The sequence below is a fragment of the Callithrix jacchus genome, chromosome X (assembly GCF_049354715.1).
Source record: "Callithrix jacchus isolate 240 chromosome X, calJac240_pri, whole genome shotgun sequence".
NCBI classification, from domain to species: Eukaryota; Metazoa; Chordata; class Mammalia; order Primates; family Cebidae; genus Callithrix; species Callithrix jacchus.
The window spans coordinates 113,103,963-113,119,496 of NC_133524.1; the positions used below are offsets into that span (position 1 = coordinate 113,103,963).

Consider the following 15,534-nt stretch of genomic DNA (forward strand, 5'->3'; position numbering starts at 1 on the left):
AATATTAATCCTAAATTTAAATAGATTAAATGTCCCAATCAAAGACACAGACAGGCAAATTGAATAAAAAGTCAAAACCCATCGGTATGCTGTGTCCAGATCCATCTCATAAGCAAGGACATACAAAGACTCAAAATAAAGGATTGGAGGAAGACTCGCCAATCAAATGGAGAGAGAGAGAAAAAAAAAAGAAACCCAGGAGTTGTAACTTTCATCTCTGACAAAATAGACTTTAATAGTAACAAAGACTAAAAGAAACAAAGAAGGACATTACATAATGATAAAAGGATCAATGCAACAACAGGAGTCAATGATCATAAATATATATGCACCCAATATAGGAGCACCCAGATACATAAGACAAGTTCTTAATGACTTATAAAGAGATTTGAACTCCCGCACAATAATAGTGGGAGACTTTGATACCACATTTTTAATATTTGACAGATCAACAAGATAGAAAATTAACAGGGACATCTATGATTAGAACTCAGCCCTGGAACAAGTAAACTCAGTGAATATTTATAGAATTCTTCACCCCAGGTCCATAGAACATACATTTTTCTCAGTATCACATTACACTTATTTTGAAAGTGACCACATAATTGGAAGTAAATCACTCTTCAGCATTTGCATAGCATTTCACAGACTTAAATGAAATATTGGTTGGCTGTTTGTTATTTTCTTCCCTTATTCCTTCCTGTCTCTGCTGTTAAGCACAATTATCGGCATAAAAGAGGTTTTTAATACCTATTTTTAGATTGCATTCTAGCCTAGGCAATAGAGCAAGACTGCTGTTATCTCTCCCCCTTTCTCTTTTTCTTTCTTTCTTTCTTTCATAAAAAATATCAATTTTATTTAAAGCCATGAATAAATAAGCCAAATAATACCCAAGTCTGAGAGGGCTGCCCTCTTTTTAATAATACCATAGTCCAAAAAGACTTAATACTCATTGCTGATTCAGCTCACAATATCACCCCTTTCAAAACAGCACATTCAAATGTTCAAGAAAATATTTTTAGTCTGTGAGTCTCCAAAAAAAAAAAAAAAAAACAACAACAACATTTTATGGGCACCTTTTATGGGCATTTGAGATTCACAGAGCAATGGACCATGGGTCTGCCCTCAAGGAGCTTACAATGTAGTTGGAGAGACACAAAACATCCAGACAGATATGAGGGGCTGGCTCAACCTCCACACCTCTATCTGTACAAAAATGATCACTGGCTTAAGTTCGCATATTTTAACAAATAAGGTACAGGAATATCTTAGCAAGTATACACTATATAAAGTTTCAATTTAACATATCAATACAAAAGTTTTTATGTTGTTCATTTATATTTGTATTCACTCAGGTTTCCACTCAATCAGATTAAAAGAGAAAGACATAATTCCAAGCCAACATTACCCTAGTGTTTGCTGTCCTTGATGGAGGAATAGCATGTTCATGTCCTAGAATTTCTCCACAGTTCCACATCTTGAGGCCAACTTCAGCTGTTTTTACTGCCAAACCAATGTGTAAATTCAGAAAGTGTGTAGACAGTGCCCCACCCTACCTCGGGGTCCATGCTGATGAAATCATTCAGGTTTGTTTTGGAATCTCCAGTCTCAATGCAGGGATATGGTAGAGGAGGCTCTCTCCAATTCCCACTGGAGTCTTTCATGTGACATTGGTCAGAAGCAAAGTTCTTCAAATATGAATCTGCATGGATCACTCTAAATTTCCTTTTAAACTGTGGATGAATGTCTTCATCAGACTTAAAGGCATCTTCTACATAAGTGTCAATAGGGCAGGGAAACAGCAAGACAGTATCGAGGTCATAAATGAAGCTCTGTCCTCCACTTGAAACATGAAGCAAAACGACATGGTAATCCCAGATCACAGGTCCATCTCCAGGTCTTGCCTGTTGCTTCCAGATAGGGATCATCTTCTCAATAGATATGAAGACAGCATAACATTCTTCTAAAGGATACTGGTCATGGTTTTTGATGTATTCACAGAGCTTCCAAATATTTTCTTCACAGTAGCAGCTGCTGTAGACACAGGCATCCTGCGGGGGGCTGGCCGGCTGGTACTGGGTGGCAGCAGGGCCATTACCCTCCATGGCCAGCTAGCTCAGCCAGGGCCCTGGCCGCAAGAAGACTGACTGGACCTGATGTAGCAAAGGAAGGTGCTGGCATGTAGTGGCCCACACGCGTTCCCAGGGCTGGATGGGCGGAGTGCGGGGCAGCCTAAAATAACATTTGCATGCAATTGTTTCCATAGCAACCATCACATATATGATTGGACTAAAAAAGTACTTTCTGATATGATTCCTTTCTGATAAAGGGCTTAGAGTTGCCAAACTAAGCTTTCTGGAACAAAATTGCAAAAATATACTTAAACACAAGTTAGTATGGTTGTGAAATAAATAAAGAGAAAATTTACCACCCACGGTGAAAATGCAAATAAACTTAGGGGTATTCGTATTTTAATATCTTAAGTCTTTTAATCTTAGAAAGGGTCCATAGCTACTGGATGGAATTGCCCCTCCTTTACAGAGAAGATTGGGGCCATCTAACATCAACTTCCAAAAATTGTTTTGCCTCCATTCAATATTTTCTAACTCCACCTATCCTTTCCTCTTTCTCCTGTCTTGAAAGAAGTATCCTTCCTACGTTTCAAGACTAACCTTTTCACTGTGTTCTCATTCCCATCTTTCCGTCTTTATGGCTCCTCATTTCATCAATCATCTCCATCTTCAGTATTTCTGTTTCCATTAATTCCTTCCCCTTAGTCACCAGACTGTCCCTATCCTATAAAATATTTCTTATTCCTGCTTCTTTTTTAAATTACAGTTCCATCTTTCTACTTTCATCAACCTTTCATTTGTAATCTGCATTTGCTGTCTCCATTTTCTCACCTCACATTTATTCTTTAATAATATGAAATCTAGCTTTTGGCTTCATTAGTTTATTGAATTTACTCTACAGATATGACCTAATTAATAAATCCAATGACTCCTCAGTTCTCATTTTGCTTGGCCTTTTTGACAGCTGTCAGCACAGATAGTTATGTCCATTTCTCCTAGCTTCTGTGACACTTAATGCTCTTATTCTTTTGCGTTCACAACCATATATTCTTTTTTTTTTTTTTTTTGAGACAGAGTTTCGCTCTTGTTCCCCAGGCTGGAGTGCAATGGCGCCATCTCGGCTCACCACAACCTCTGCCTCCCGGGTTCAGGCAATTCTCATGCCTCAGCCTCTTGAGTAGCTGGGATTACAGGCACGCACCACCATGCCCAGCTAATTTTTTTGTATTTTTAGTAGAGACGGGGTTTCACCATTTTGACCAGGATAGTCTCGATCTCTTGACCTCGTGATCCACCTGTCCCAAAGTGCTGGGATTGATTACAGGCGTAAGCCACCACACCTGGCCTACAACCATATATTCTTAATGTCCTTGTATGTATATTTTTTACTGCCCATTCCTTTATTATAGGCCTTTTGCCACCCCACTCTTCTCATTCTACATGTGTTCCACATCTTAGTTTCTCTCATGGCTTTAAGATATCCATAATCTGTCTGTATTCCTAAATTTCCTACTGAGATTTAGACATGTTTATCCAAACGTGAATACCTAGATAAGTCTGTATATGCATGTCCCTTCAAAATCAACATGTATATCTCTGAATTCATCACCTACCCATGTATGCTATCCATCAAACCTGCTTCTCTTATTCTTTTTCCTGTTAGTACCATTATCATTCTCCAAGGAATGATAGCCAGAAGTCAAGCCAGAAATTCTTGCGTTGTCTTCAACTTTTCTTTACCTATTATCTCCTCCTTTCCAATATATACCAAAACATATTAAGGAAGATGGCTTGCCTTTGTTCTCCCTTTTCTATTTCAAGATGTACTTCAGATCATTATCTCTTGCTTGGACTACTTAAAAATTATTCTAAAATTCTCTCTTCCCTTATTCTCTCCCTTCCACAATGCACGTTACAAACCCCATTCAAACTTGTCCTGAAGAAAATTAATCATTCAGTCAAAAGTATTTATGACTGCCTATTATGTCCAGTTGTTGCATGATTCCAGGGAACATTATTTGGATTGGGCTACAAAGCAAATAATGATTTGCAATGTAGCTACATGATTTCAGGGAACATTATTTGCATTGTATTGTATGTGAATGGTGCCAACTGAAATTATCAGGATATAAACTGCATGGATGTAAACAGGAATTCTAATTATGTTCTAGGTGCTACTCTAACCACTATAGACAGCAGTGTCCCAAACAGAAAAAAAAATCCCTGCCCTCTTGCAGTTCTCAGACTAGTGGTGAGAGACAGACAATAAATAAACAAAAACTCAGAAATGATCATGTCATTTCTGGGATCAAAAGCCTCAATATTTCCTCTTTAAAATCAGAAAAAAAAATCTTCTTTGTAATAGTTATTCAAGTGCCTGGCTACTTTTCCTATCCTCTGCTTGAGGTTCCCTAGAATCTAGCTGTGCCAAAGCATTTCAACCTGGTCTTCAAAAACGTGCCTTACTGTTTTACAGTGTTGTGCCCCTATATTTGTCTTTTCACTTAACATTTCCCCATATTCCAAAGCTGTTGAAGTTCTAGGCATTTTAAAAACCTATCTCAAATGTTACCCTCTCCAAAAGGCCCAAGGTTTTTATGATTAATCTCTTCTATTGCTCAAATTATCAGTTGCAATGTAGAAAATAAACAGGCCTTCCATCAACAGTAGACTGGATAAAGAAAATGTGGCACATATATACAAAAAAATTGTGCCATTAAAAAAATAAGATCATGCCCTTTGCAGCAACATATATGGAGATGAGGGCCATGTTACAAAGTGAACTAACACAGAAACAGAATACCATATACTTCATGTTTTCCCTCATAAGTGGGAGCTGAACATTAAGTACATATGGACACAAAGAAAGGAACAATAGACAACAGAGCCTACTTGAGAGTGGAGGGTGGGAGAAGGGTGAGGGTGAAAAACCTACCTGTTTGGTACTATCCTCATTACCTGGGTTATGACATAATCTGTGTCAACCACCTGTGACAATCAATTTACCAATATAGCAAACATGCACAGGTACTCTGAATCTAAAAGTTTAAAAAAGGACCTTAAAATCAGATAGACCTGGATTTGAATTTTAATTGTTCAAATACTAGCTGAGACGTTAAAAGAGTTATTAAACTTCAATAAGACTCAGTATCTTGATGTATAAAATGGTTATTATGATATGTAACTTTCAAAATTGTCCAAAAACATAAACATAGTACATACCAAGTGTCTAATGGCATTGAGCACATAGAAGGCATTCAGTAAGTGATAGCTACTAAAAGTCTGTTGATCTTTGAAAATTACTCCCTTTGCTACTTACTAACTACATAACTTTGAGCAAGATTTTTAGTCTTCTTGAAACTCAGTATCCTCCTCTGTAAAGTAGGAGCAATCACAACCAACTCTCAGGGTTGTTTTGAGAATACATAGAGTGCCAATTACAGAGCCAGACAAAAGGAGCAACTTAAACCAAGATGATTTTGTTGTGTTTATTACACCTGACTTAAATCATAATGGTGGGTATGTACAGACACACATGTACATATCACACTCTAATCTAGTTTTTCCTCTAGATTATGGACTCCTTAAACCAGGTATTGTGTTTTCATTCATCTTTCTCTTACCCTCAATTCTTTCTACATTGCAAACCTTGCTGACATTCAACTGTTATTTTCTGCATTTATCTTGTCCCCAAGTTCTCCGTTCCTTCTTTCCTCTTCTGAAATTATACAAGACTTCATATATATTTATCTTATGGCACTAATCACGGTCTTCCTCACTGTTTTCTTGTCTTGTTACATCTGTCCCCATCAATATTTTTCTCCCACACTGCTGTTAGGTAGGTTAAAAGATGCTTGAGTGACATCATAGTTACATTCTCTTCCATGTTACCTCTTAGAAGAGCATTGAACTGGGACTTTTATGTTATAAGAACTGATCAATTGTTTGGTCCCAAATATCCTAAGCATGTGCATGGTGAGTGATGCATTTCTTTTTCTTTCTTTCTTTTTTTTAAAGGGAGCTTTGCTCTGTCACCTAGGCTGGAGTGCAGTGGGGCAATCTCGGCTCACTGCCACTTCTGCCTCTCAAGTTCAAGTGATTCTCCCACCTAGCCTCTGGAGTAGCTGGAACTACAGGTGTGATCCACCACACCCAGCTACTTTTTGTATTTTTAGTAGAGATGAGGTTTCCCCCTGTTGGCCACAGTGGTCTCAAACTGCTGACCCCAGGTGATCCACACACCTCAGCCTCTCAAAGTGCTGGGATTATAGGAATGAGCCACCATGCCCAGCCTAGGTGATGCATTTCTTAAATCCTGTATACAATTCGACTTCAAAAATAAATGTTAATTTTCACAAGGAAATTCCAAGTGATCATTTTGACATCCATTTATCAGATCTGCCATTTGATAAAGTAGTATGTTACTTGTTACAAATTTATGAAGATATTCTGAGAACAAATTCATCTAACCAAGATATCAACTTTAAGAAATCACAGTTAGAATTCAGTTATCTTCTTTACCCCCAGTGATCTTTGATTACAGTGTCTCACATCAGAAAATTATAAAGGTGACAACTTCTTATTTGGGCTTTACACCTAGAGTATAGCCATAAACTGTTTTGCTATGTCACTCAGCACAGATCCATTTAAAGTGCTAGCTCTGCACTGAAAGATTTGCTGACTTCTGGTTAGAAACTGTCTGATGTATTTTGCTTCATGTTATTCAGTTTTATGCTGGATAATGAAAGTGCACCACTAATGATTCTTGTTTCGTCAGCAATGAAGTCTTTCTTTACATCCATTTTATGTTTTAATAATAAAAGTGCAGGAGTCACTGTGATGGAAAAAGATGACCATACCAAGGATTCAAAATAAAATAGACATATTATAATAGAAGGTATTAAAATGTCAGAAACTTCAATTACTTTTGCACCTAATAAAAAGTGGTCATGGAAGTCCCACACCAAATTCTTTCCACTTGTCTTTATTTCACTCTAACTCTACAGCGTTTGGAAAGCCCAAGTCCTGAACAATTGTAAAGCAGTTATAAAAGTTGTAATGTGTGCAAAAAATACTATGAAAACATTAAAAAATGCATATGTCTTCATGGCAAAATACCAAAAACATAAAATTTAAAAGCAGTAAATCAAACTGCATGTTCATATAAAACATGCTTCCTGAATTTCCTGTTTTTAGTATTTTTTGTGTATAGCGATATTGATTTTCCCCTTATAATTTTCTTCCCAGAGATTTTAAAAGCTGGAGACTTTAAAGAGAATTTTTGTAACATAATTTGAGGCTGTGAAGATGATACATACTTTTTTTAACATAATAGGTCACAGGAGATAACGCTAGGAGAAGGATATTCTTCCTAATATAAAGAGCTTGGTTTCATTTCTTTATTTTCAAGAATATACCTGAAGCATGGACTCTAAAAAGGCTTACTTTTGTCCCTTCCTCTACTCTCCATATCCAAAGCCCCCAGTTTTTCATGTAGTTGCTGAACAGACAAAACAGAACTCACTGATAATTTCTAATATATGTCCAGACTCAAAAAGCAGGAATCATTTTGGTATTAAATGATCAAGAAACTATGAAGATTAGAAGAAAATAGGTAGAACTGAAGTACTGGTTACACGATGCACACTTCATGAAGCTTGAGAATTAAGATCTCACATCAGTGAAGCTTAGAGACACATTGAGTAGAATGAGACATCTGAACCTGAATCTTCACCACCTTGTAGACTCTGTGAGATAGATCACACCATTTAAATCTGAGATTTGAAAAGTATTAAAAATTCCTCAGCACCCTATGTATTTTCCATGTTTTGCTGGCTACTTACCAATAGCCTACACTCATTCCTCCATTCCCTAATAAAGGACAAAGGACTAGAGTTACTTCTATTTGCAATTACATATTTCTAGCATTGAGCATTTCTAGAAACAATCTTATAATATTCTAATGGGTGACTTAACTTACATATCATTGAACTGTGAGGATATGGAATGTGATAGAAGCATCCTGACATAGGCACAGAACATGAGGCTCTGTAAGCCATCTTTATAAGGCTGTGTTTAAAACTATGATACTCTAAATGATCCAGATTAATGTTCAGCAAATGATACACATAGTAACAGCTACCATTTATTACTGAGCACAAGGTAAACCTTATGCCTCCTCTATGAGGACTATACCCCATTCAGGAAACAAAATCCCCCAGAAGTTTAGAGAAGTTTCTTTTTTCCTCCCAAGGTAGCACAGTAACTTAGAGAGCCAGAAGTCAATCACAGCTCTTATTCTAAGGCCTGTGTTCTTTCGACTCTGCTTATTTTATGCTTATTGCTACATAAAAATAATGAAGATATCTCTCAGTAGGAGTTAGAGAAGTGAGATCTACTATCCAGAAGCACTGATGAAACATAAGAAGTTGATGATTGGAAGGAAAAAACATGAGATGAAGGAATAAAGAATCCAAGTAATCCTCTCTCATCCATCAACTAATTTTGACATAACACACCCATACTAATTCTGTGGATCAAAAATAAAACCCATTATTTCTGCTTTACATAATGCATTTGAATATTGGGGCAGATGACAAAAGGAGACCATCCAACAAAGGTTTACATGAGACTCTTTGTCAGTTGCTTTTTCAGCCCTGTCAAAACTAATTAATTCCACTCATTCAGGGATTGGGTTAAGCTGATATGTAGGCAGTAGTGAATTATTTCTTTCTTCCCCATGGAAGGAAGAATCTCAAGACAGGAAGGCTCTTAACCATACTGCCATAAAATTAATGCAAAACTTAAGCTAGAAATGTGATATTATTTAGAATACAGTGTTTTATTCTCAGTTTGAGACCTGTTCTCATCAACTAAAACTCGATGCAAAACAAATTTTTATTTCAAAACAGCTTTATTGAGGTATAATTTATGAAGGAAAGCAGAGAAAAATGGCAGAATAGAAAGATCCACAACCATCATGCCTACAAGAACACCAAGTTAACAACTATCTACATAGAAAAAAAAAAAAACAAAAAAACACCTTCATAAGAACCAAAAATCAGGTGAATAATCATAGTATCTGGTTTTAACTTCATATCACTGAAAAAGGCACTGAAAAAACAGCAAAAACAGTTGAGATTGCTGATACCATGCTTTTCCCATTCTCTGGCAGTACAGGATAGTACAGTGAGCTTTTTTTGGACACTGGGGGATGGAGAGTACAGCAATTGTGAGGCATTCAGCTCAGTGTTGAACTGTTAGAGTAGAACAAAAATCCAGACCCAATGTAGCTGATGCTCTCCCATGGAGGAAGCATTTAAAACAGCCCTATTCAGAGGGGAATTGCCCATCACAGCAGTTTGAACTTGAGTGCCAACAAACCTTGCCACCAAGAGCAACAGTATTCTGCATCTCCAAGTAAACTTGAAAGGCACTCCAGGCCATAAGGACTGCAACTCTTAGAAAAATACTAATGCTGAACTACATCCAAAGCCACTGGACTAGAGGTGTACGTGACATATTGAAACACCAGCTAGCACAGCCAAAGGAGTGCTTGCATCACCCTTCCACTAAATCCAGGCTTCACAGCTTATGGCTCCAGAAGAGACCCCTTCCCTCCACTAATGGTGTTTGCTTTGGGCATTTCACTGTCAAGGTCACCACCTGTGGACATCTGTCCTGCAGACCGTGAATCAGCAATAGATGAATAAAGTACACCGACAGAGAGATATTATGCTTTGCCAGTTCAGCTGAAGTTCTGTGGCTGTGTACAGACTCCCTGGAGAGTGCTGTAAAGAGATAGCAGCCACCAGCCCCCACCAGCCAGAGAGATTTGCATTTATGTAGTAAAGTTTAATTGATAAAAGCTTAAATCAACACCCCTAGAGTGAAGAGATTAAAGGACAGGTTCTGATGCCAAAATCAAAGACCACTAGAGGGTAATATCCCTGGTCAAGCTCCCCACGAGAGGGCTATCCCGCTCAAAGGTTCATTTTAAGACCACATGAGTAAACAAGTTAGTTAGGTAAACTCCCCCACATACCCTAGCTATTTGCTTTACTTATTGACTAAATGTAAATGGGATTTAGGCTGCCTTCAGCAAAGAACTATAGAAAAAGCTCTTACGCCTTCCAAAAGGGATTGAGACTATATTCTACAAATTTCTCTAATATTTTTCCCTTAATAGTTTTGCCACTACCATGAGTGAATTCCCATAAGAGCATACATAAATGAATTTATAATGAAGATCACAATACAAAAAGACAATTCAACAAAAAGCTGATTTTTAACAAAGATAAAATTGGCAAACCATTCACTAGACCAAGAATAAAGAGAGAAAACTGAAATAAGTAAAATCAGAGATGAAATGGAGACACTACAACTTATATTGCAGAAATTCAAAGGATCGTTTAGTGACTAATAGGGGCAATTATGTGTCAATATATTGAAAAATGTGGAAGAAATTGAAAAGTGCTTAGATACATACAACATACCAATATACTTGAAACCATGAGGACATCTGAAACCATGAGGACATCTAAAACCTGAACAGACAAATAAGTAATGAGATCAAATCCACAATAAAGTCTCCAAGTGAAGATATCTAGGACAATATCACTGCTAAATATTGGCATAAATCCTCAACAAAATACTAGAAAAACATATTCAACAAAATTAAAAAGTTCATAAATTATAACCAAGATGGGTTTTATACCGGGGATGAAAGGATTATTCCACATATGCAAATCAAATCAGGATAAAGGCTAAAAACAATATGATCATTTCAATTGATCCTTGATCACAAGAGTATCTTGGCCAACATGGTGAAACCCCGTCTCTACCAAAAATACAAAAATTAGCTGGGTGTGGTGGTGGGTGCCTGTAATCCTAGTTACTCAGGAGGCTGAGGCAGGAGAATCACTTGAACCTGGGAGGCAGAGGTTGCAGTAAGTCAAGATCACACCACTGCACTCCAGCCTGGTGACAGAGTGAGACTCCATCTCAAAAATAAAAATAAAAATAAAAAACTCCTCTCTGTTTTGTTCCCCTTCCAGCCGTCTGCATAATTTCATTCTTCCAGAATGTGGGACAAGAACTCAGGACCCATCGAACTTCAGAAGCAAAGGGATCTGTAACATGTTCCTGGCCAGATCACCAAGCTGTGGACAGTGACACACTCTCAGACTGGGAGTAAAGAGCGGCAACTTTTCTGGGGGCCCAGGCTTCAAGGATCCAAGAGTTAGAGTTGCTATAACATTATAACCCTTCTCTCTTCTGCTGTCACTGGACAGCTACACCACACAATGAGAAGCAGTGGCAAGGCTGGGCCAGCTCAGAGCTGTGGGCTGAAGCAAAGGAGCAGAACTAAAAGAGCTGTAACACAAATGAGGTGAAACACGCCTGAAACATGTCACCCTGCTTCCCACACTGTGGGTAGTGAGGAGAGAAGAGCTATGGTTCTTCTGAGGGCCCAGACCTCAGGGCACCCCGAGCCTGGGCTGTGATGTGGTATAACACCCTCTTTGGGGCTTTGTGATTCCTGGCATCTCTGAGATTTTGGGCACCCTACCACATTCCCCAGTGCCCACAGCAGAAGCCTCTTGCAGTATGCCTGGTCCAGCCACAGTCTTGCATAGAGCTGGCACCTGTACCAGTGCCTGGAGCTGCCCACCCCACCGCAGCCAGCACACCTGGCTGGGCATAGTAGCCAGATCTGTCACTTGCTTGCTCACACACTCCTTGTCACTCCACTCCTGGTTGGCCCTTGGCAGGCATGGGATCTTGGCTGGGAGCATGAGCCAAGTGCAACCTACCAGACAGACTAGGCAGAATACGACCAGCTGGTGTGAGCAAAACCGAAGCAGAGGTGACACCAGCTAGAGGTTTCTGGCTGAAAAGCAACACCCTAAGGATCCTGTGACAGTATCATTCCTTTGGTAAGAAAGGAAAACCTAAAAGCCTTTTCTGTAAGATCTGGAACATGACATGGATGCTCACTTTCACCACTCTTATTAAGCATAGTACTGGAAGTCCTGACTAGAGGAATGAAACAAGAGAAAGAAAGTGCAACCAAATTATAAAGGAGTAAGTTCAGTTATCCATGTTTGCAAATGACATAATCATAATTTTAAAACCTAAAGACTCCAACAGCAGGATACAAAATCAACATACAAAATCTATATGCCAACACTGAAACAGCAATGAAGAAAGTAATTTTATTTTTAATAGCTACAAATAGAACAAAATACCTGGGAATTAACCAAAGAAGTAAGAGATCTTTACAATGACAAGTATAAAACATGAATGCAAGTTTTCCATGTTCATGAATTAAAGGAATTAGTGATGTTAAAATGTTATACTACCCATAGCAATCTTCAGATTAAATGCAGTCCCTATCAAAATACCAATGACATTCTTCATAAAAATAGAAAAAAGCAATCAGAAAATTTATATGGAATGAGAAAGGACACAGAATAGCCAAAGCTATCCTAAGCAAAAATATAAAAACTGAAAGAATGACATTATCTGACTTCAAATTATACTACAGAGATATAATAACCAAAATGATATGGTACTGGCATAAATACAGACACCTATATTAGTGGAACACAATAGAGAAACCAGAGATAAATTCTACAGTGAACTTATCTGTAACAGATGTCAAGAACATACATTGTGGAAAGGAAAGTCTTTTCAACAAGTGGTGCTGGGAAAACTGGATATCCATATGCAAAAAACAAAGTAGGGCACTGTCTCTTGCCATGTACAAAAATCAAATCAAAATGGATTAAGTACTTAAATCTAAGACCTCATACTTTGAAACTATTGCAAGAAAACTTTGGGGAAACTCTCCAAGACATTGGTCTTGGCAAAAGGTTCTTCAGTAATACCCTGAAAGCACAAGCAACTAAAGCAAAAATGAACATATGAGATCACATGAAGTCAAAAACTTCTGCACAGCAAAGGAAGCAATCATCAAAGTAAAGTAAAAATCCACAAAATTATAGCAAATATTTGCAAACTATATACATGGAGCTCAAACAAATCTAGATGAAAACGTTTAATGATTTCAAAATGGGCAAAAATATCTAAGTAGACATTTTTCAAAAGAAGATGTACAACTGACAAACAGGTATATAAATGACGAAAATCCAACTACAATAAGGTATCATCTCAACCAAGTTAAAATAGATTTTATCCAAAATTCAGGCAACAAAAAATGCTAGAAAGAATGTGGAAAAAATACCTACATGAGAAGCAAGGAAGGATCTAATATCAACACCCAATCATCTAAACTGAAAGAGCTAGAGGAGCAAGATCAAAAAAATTAAAAAGCGAGCAGAAGACGAGAAACAATGAAGATCAGAGTAGAACTGAAGGAGATAGAAACAAACAAAAAAAAAAACCCTTAAAAAATTAATAAAACCAGAAGCTGGTTCTTTGAAAAAATCAACAAAATAGAAAGACCACTAGCCAGACTAATTAAAAAGAAGAGAGAGAACAATCGAATAGATGCAATATAAAATGATAAAGGGGATATCACCATCGAAGCCACAGAAATACAAAACAGCATCAGAAGTTACTATGAACAATTCTATGTACATAAACCAGCAAATTCCCAAGAAATTGATAAATTTCTGGACACTTACACTCTCCCAAAACTAAACCAGGAAGAAGGTGAATCCCTGAATAGACCAATAACAAGATCTAAAGTGGAGACAGCAATTAATAGCCTACCAGCCAAAAAGAGTCCAGGCCCAGACGGGTTTATAGCCAAATTCTACCAAACATACAAAGAGGAGGTGGTACATTCCTTCTGAAACTATTCCAAACAATACAAAAAAGAGGGAATCCACCCAAACTCCTTTTATGAGATCAACATCATCCTGATAACAAAACTTGGCAGAGACAACTAAAAAAGAAAACTTCAGGCCAATATCCATGATGAACATCGATGCCAAAATCTTCAATGAAATATTGCCAAACCAAATGTAACAGCACATCAAAAAGCTTATCCATCACAATCAAGTAGGCTTCATCCCGGGGATGAAAGGCTGGTTCAACATACACAAATCTATAAACGTAATCCATCACATAAACAGAACCAAAGACAAAAACCACATGATCAGCTCAACAGATGAAGAGAAGACCTTCAATAAAATTCAACAGCCCTTTATACTAAAAACTCTCAATAAACTAGGTATTGATGGAATGTATCTCAAAATAATAAAAGCTATTTATGACAAACCCACAGCCAATTTCATACTGAATGGGCAAAAATTGGAAGCATACCCTTTGAAAACTGTCACTAGATAACAATGCCCTCACTCATCATTTCTACTCAATATAGTATTGGAAATTCTAGCCAGAGCAGTCTGGCAAGTAAAAGAAATAAAGTATATACCAGTAGGAAAGGAGGAACTCAAATTGTCTCTATTTGCAGATGACATGATTGTATATTTAGAAGACCCCATTGTCTCAGCCCCAAATCTCCTTAAGCTGATAAGCAACTTCAGCAAAGTCTCAGGATACAAAGTCAATGTGCAGAAATCACAAGCATTCCTATACACTAACAACAGACAGAGAGCCAAATCATGAGTGAAATCCCATTCACAATTGCCACAAAGAGAATAAAATATCTAGGAATACAACTAGCAAGGGACGTGAAGGACCTCTTCAAAAAGAACTATAAACCACTACTCAAGGAAATAAGAGTGAACAGATGAAAAAACAAACATGAAAAAACATTCCATGCTCATGGTTAGGAAGAATCAATATTGTGAAAATGGCCATACTGCCCAAGGTAATTTATAGATTCAGTGCCATCCACATCAAGCTAACACTGACCTTCTTCACAGAACTGGAAAAAAGAACTTTAAACTTCATATGGAACCGAAAGAGAGCCTGCATAGCAAAGACAATCCTAAGCAAAAAGAACAAAGCTGGAGGAATCACATTACCTGACTTCAAACTATACTACAAGACTACTGTAATCAAAACAGCATGGTTCTGGCACCAAAACAGATACAGACCAATGGAACAGAACAGAGGCACTGGAAGTAATGCCACACATCTACAACCATCTGATCTTTGACAAACCTAACAAAATCAAGCAATGGGGAAAGGATTTCCTATTTAATAAATGGTGTTGTGAAAACTGGCTAGCCGTATACAGAAAGCTGAAAGTAGACCCCCTTCCTTACACCTTACATTAAAATTAACTTCAGGTGGATTAAAGATTTAAACATAAGACCTAGCACCATAAAAACCCTAGAAGAAAACCTAGGCAAAACCTTTCAGGACATAGGCATAGGCAAGGACTTCATGATTAAAACACCAAAAGCAATGGCAACAAAAGCCAAAATAGACAAATGGGATCTAATTAAACTTAAGAGTTTCTTCACAGCAAAAGAAACAGTCATTAGAGTGAACCAGCAACCAATAGAACGGGCAAAAAATC

The 15,534-nt window shown here is 37.6% G+C and overlaps 1 pseudogene; it reads right to left on the reverse strand.

The window, feature by feature from the left end:
- Positions 1–879: 879 nt before the first annotated feature.
- On the reverse strand, positions 880–2,171 carry LOC100410562 (WDYHV motif containing 1 pseudogene; annotated as a pseudogene).
- Positions 2,172–15,534: the final 13,363 nt, after the last annotated feature.